The following is a 5,499-nucleotide window of genomic DNA, read 5'->3' as shown; positions in this document are numbered from 1 at the left end:
ACTGCAGCTGGGAGCGCCAGGATTGTCACTGACAAGCTATGTGATTTCTTTTCTCCCTCTGGAAATGGGATAATAATGGACCCGCTGCGGAAGCCTCTGAGAAGGATAAATGACGTCTCAAGGTGAGCAGGATACCGGATCTCTTCCTTGTGGGCTGAGATGGTAGGTAACAGTACTCTGGCTTCCAAGGCAAGTCAAGCAGCCTTTGGGAGTTGGAGAAGGCACCAGCTTGGACACTCTTGGAGCAAGTCTGTTATTTCTAGTCCACTGTGCATAGAACTCTGTATTTTTAAGCTCAACAGGAAACCTCAGCACCCTTCTTGACCCACCCCATTACCTAACCTGGGCACAGCTGCCAACTTCACTAATGTAACAACTTAATGATGGCCCATCTTTAAATCTGTCCCACCTGCTCCAAACCCTGCTGTTTCCTTGCCATACCTGAAAAAAAAAAAAAAAAGTAAATGCTTTAGCCTTCTCTTATACTTCTCTTCTTCCTTGCTTCTTTCACATTTCCTTTCTTTCCTGTCTTTCATCAGTTATTTAAAAGTAGGGGGCTGTGGCTGGAGAGTGGGCTCAGCACTTGTGAGCCCTCCTCAGGACAGGGATTCAATTCCCACATGACAGCGAGCCACGCACTCCCACTCTGGTTCCTTGGGCTCTGGCGCCCTCTTCTGGCCTCTTTAGGCACTGCATGCACTGGTGCGCAGACAAGTAGGCAAAACACCTTACATTTTTTAAAAAAACCAAGCAAAAACAAACAAACTCAAACAGAACAAAACTGAGGAGGGCTGGACAAGTAGCTTAGAGGTTAAGGCCATAATTTGTTTCCCAGCAACCACATGGGACAGCTCCAGAGGATCTGACATCACATGTGTACATATTCACATACAAGCAACACGTGCACATAATTTAAAATAATAGTTAAAAATAATTTAAAATAATAAATAATAAGAAACCAGAAACACATAAATAAAACTTTAAAAATAGCCTAGTTGGATATGGTAGAAACCTACCTGCAATCCAGCACCAGGGAGCCTATGGCAGGAGCAGTGCCATGTGTTTAAGGCCAGCCTGGGCTACATAACAATACCCTGTCTCAAACAAACAACAAACCAATACAATACAACCCTCGGTGTGCCAGGCATTTGTCTAGGCATGGGAATCACCTGTGCCCATAGGATCCTAGAAGAGGCCACAGGCAAGACGTTTCAGACTGACACTTCAACATTATATCCGAGCAGAGCTCGGATGGGGAGCCCCGTGAGCCTGGAGGCTGCAGGCTCAGTGTTGGAAGGGGTGAAGGAAGCAGATAGTTCTGAAAAACTGGCCATCCCGAGGCTGAGCTCTGTCTCGCTGTGGTTTGCCCCGCCTACAGTTTGTGCCGGAATTCGGTTCCCAGTGTAAGAGTTCGGAGAGGTGGAGAGATCTGTGTGGGCGACGAGGTTGTGGGAACCTGGCCGCGCTAGGATAGCCGCAGTTTTCCTGAGACAGGGTCAGCTCTTACAAGAGCAGCCGAGGTAAGGAAGCATCACCTGCCCTGTGCCTCTCTGCCTTCTGGCAAGTTAGGAGAGCGCGAGGCCCACACAGGTGCAAAGATACAAACACGCAAATTTCCCAACCCCGTTGTCATAGCAACAGAAAACAGAAGCGAGAAGAGGCTGTGCTGGCTTGCTCCCAAGCGTGGCCTTCAGCTGAAGAAAGAGAAGTGGGTGGGGGTCTCATGCAGGCTGTGTCAGCCCTTGGAGAGAGAGGGCTTTCCTCACCTGATGTCACAAAGCTTGAGTGATAGAAGCCTGAAATCAGGTTCTGAGCAGCTGTGTCTTTGCTTTTGGTTTTTCAAGACAGGGTTTCTCTGTGTAGCCTTAGCTGTCCTAGACTCACTCTAGACCAGGCGGGCCTCAAACTTACAGAGATCCACCTGCCTCTGCCTCCCGAGTGCTGGGGCTAAAGGCCTGCGCCACCACGCCCGGCCCGCCACGTCCCTTCTGAGACTCTGGGTAGAACTTGCCTCTTCCTATCTGCTGCTGTTTCTCCTCGCCCCTCCATATCCCTTGTTCAACACCTCTGTGGTCTCTGCCGTTAGTCACATGACATCGCCTCTCTTTTAGTTTTCTGTTTTTGAGAGGGCATCTCATGTAGCCCAGCTTGGCCTCAAACTCCCTGTGTATCCCCAGGCTGGACTCAAACTCACAAATCTCCTCCACATTTCACTTACTAGGATTACAGGACTGTATGCTCCGCCATACCAATGCGGTACCAACCAATTGAGCCCAGGGCTTCTTGCCTGCTATGTGGGTACTGTGCCAACCAAGCTACATTCCTATCCTGGTTTGTTTATTTATATTTTACTATTTCGAATATTATTTATTTGTATCTTATGTGTATGGCTCTTTTGTCCGCATGGATGTATGCCCCCATATAGCCCAGAAGAGGGTGGTGGAGTTAGAGGTGGTTATGAGCCACCACATGTGTTCTGGAAACTAAATCTGGGTCCTCTGGAAGGACAGCAAGCCAGGACTCTCAACTGCTGACTCACCTCTCCAGCCCCTCCTCAGACTCTTGAGTGCAGAGATAACAGACATATGCTGTCCTGTCTATCTTCCTTTTTAATCTTTTTTATAGGAACAACAGAGAGCCTAGATTAGGGCCTGTGGAATTACCTCATCCTAGGTTTATGGAATCTTTAAGATCCTGGTCGGAAGGGACCTCAACATGTACGTGGGCAGGCTACAACTGTGTTAATAACAGAGAGGAGGTTTCATGGGCGTTCTGAAGCGGGCTACTGTGACCCTGTTTTGAGGTCACACATCAGGTCAACAGATGCTCGTTTGCTGCAAGTGTGCGCTAGTCTGCACAGCCAGGAATGTTACAGCTGAGTCCAAACTCGACACCAGGTGCCTCTGCTGTCCAGCAGCGGTAAAAGCACACCGGAGCCCACTGAGCCGTGATTCAAATGGTCAGGGGGCTTGGACCTCTCTGGCTCTGCTGAGACATCGGTTCCCAGGCTGTGGACATCTCTGTTTTAGCATTATATGGATCTAGGTTTCCAACCTGCTCCCTCTATGCCAGCCTTGCTCTGTGACCCTAAACCTTGGAGAAGCAGTGAGGGTCACCTGTGTTCCCACACTGCTCACCGCCCATCAACCATTCATTCAAATATTAGCTATCTTAATAAGTGTGTCAATGACTGCAGAGCTCTTAGGATCAGCAAACAGTAAGTGCTGACGGAGTAAGTTATATTTCTGGAACCTTCTATCTGCCAAAGTTGTTCTCCTTGGATCTTTAATAGCCCAGCTATGACAATCATAATAATAGTTAATAATACAGTAACATCAGCTAATAATTAATTGGCATTTCTAGGCTCCTTGAGGCCCAAAGAGATGTAATTATGAGGTTTCTTTCTCTAAATAAAGATACTGTTATGTCTACACCATATGCCTCTCTGATTAATAAAAGCAGGGAAAATTATCATATAGATTTGGGTGAAATATATATTTTCCTAGGAATAATCTCTTTCATTGATTTTTTTAAGTGTGTGTGTGTGTGTGTGTGTGTGTGTGTGTGTGTGTGTGTGTGTGTGTGCACTTATGACAGTCAGGAAAGGGCGTGGGATCCCCTGAAGCTAGACTTATAAGTGGTTGTGGGTAGCAGCCTGGGCTGGGTCGTGGGAGCCAGCCTCAGATTCCCTGGGAGAGCAGTGAGTGCTCTTGAGCGCTGAGCATCTTCAGCCTCCAGCCCCAGCAGTGTTTTCCTGGCCTTTTCCTCTATAATTTAAATATCAGCTGCATAGGTCAGGACTTCAGAGAACAGTAGACCTTTACAAGGTCATGAAAGGGGACGTGGTAGCTCCGATGGGTGGGGAGGCCAGGCCTTCTTGTGGAAGGGCTGAAGAGTCCTAGAAGAGGGAACATTCAGGGGTAAAACAAGAACAGTGTCAGGGGTCTGGAGAGATGGCTCAGAGGTTAAGAGCACTGGCTGTTCTTCTAAAGGTCCTAAGTTCAATTCCCAGCAACCACATGGTGGCTCACAACCATCTACAATGAGATCCGGTGCCCTCTTCTGGCCTGCTGGCTCATATACAGGCAGAATACTGTATAAATAACAGACAGAAATCTAATGCCAGGCCTAAGGAAGCAGGGGCAGGTAGATAGATCTCTGTGAGTTCAAGGCCAACCAGGGCTTCATAATGAGACCTTGTCTTTAAAAAAAAACAGAGCAAGCAAACAAAGGCAATCCAGAAGGTATCAAAAACTGCTGGAACAAAGCCGGGTATGGTGACACACACCTTTAATCCCAGCACTCGGGAGGCAGAGGCAGGCGGATCGCTGTGAGTTTGAGGCCAGCCCGGTCTACAAAGCGAGTCTAGGATAGCCAAGACTACACAGAGAAACCCAGTCTTGAAGAAAAGAAGAGAAAACAAAACAAAACACTGGAACAGCTGGCCTCCTTAACATCTCCCCACACTGCTTGGGCCAGAAACTTAATCTCAAGAGAGAGAATCAACCCAGACCCAGCTGGGGTTAGGATCTGACCGCTCTCAGATTGACAGCCCAGTTCTGATTGACTCTGTGACCCGGGGAAACTAAGTCCACCTTCCAAACCTTGCTTTTATAAAACCAGGGAGTTGTCAGACATCCAGGCTGGGTATACCAACACTTAAATTGAAATTGGCGTAAGAGGGGCCACAATTGTCACTTGGCTGTGACTCATGCTACTCAGTCCCTCGCTAGAAGCCTTAGTTAGGTTCCTGTGTCCCTGCAAGGGCCGTGACTGGGGTTGGGGTGGCCACTTCGTGCTGGGACTTACAGATAACCCTGGTGACATCTTGCCATGCTCAAATGACTTGGCAGCCATTTTTATCTCTGGGCACAATCCACAAGAGGAGTCAGACAAATGTGGGCTATTGGGTGGACACCGAGGCATTTTTGAGATTAAAAAGCAGCAGCGTGAAACAGTCTGGGATGGCAGTGAGTGAAAGGGCCAGTGGAGACAGAGGCTGTTAGTTGTAGGCCAGAAAGGGGCCATCGGGTATAGTGGGAATGGTTACGGAAAATGGAAAGTACTGGAGGGGTTCTTAGCATGCAGCCCTGAGTCTGATATGACCCTCCCTCTCCCTCTCCCCCTCCCCCCTCAAGTCCCTCTCCCCTCCCCCCTTAGGATGTCAGTTCCCACATCTGGAAAGGGACAGTAATTGTGTCTGCCTCAAAGAGTTACTGTGGGAATTGGTATGATTCAGGCCCCACTGCCCCGTGCCCCAGTGAAATGCTCCCAGCCTCCCTGTCACACTCGAGCAAATGTGCAAACACACACACACACACACAAACACACACATACACACACTTCATGCACGCCTTGGTTTTTAATCTCTGCTCTAAATCTGGCCATCACTTCTGTCGCACAGGTCAGTATGTACTTGCTAACCAACCTCAGCACAAACCTTGCCTCCTTCCTGGCTCGTCACATGAGATAACCATGTTTGTGTTAAAACAATGCCCA

Source organism: Acomys russatus, chromosome 22, assembly GCF_903995435.1.
Source record: "Acomys russatus chromosome 22, mAcoRus1.1, whole genome shotgun sequence".
Taxonomy (NCBI): Eukaryota; Metazoa; Chordata; class Mammalia; order Rodentia; family Muridae; genus Acomys; species Acomys russatus.
Note: the sequence above shows the minus strand (reverse complement) of the source record.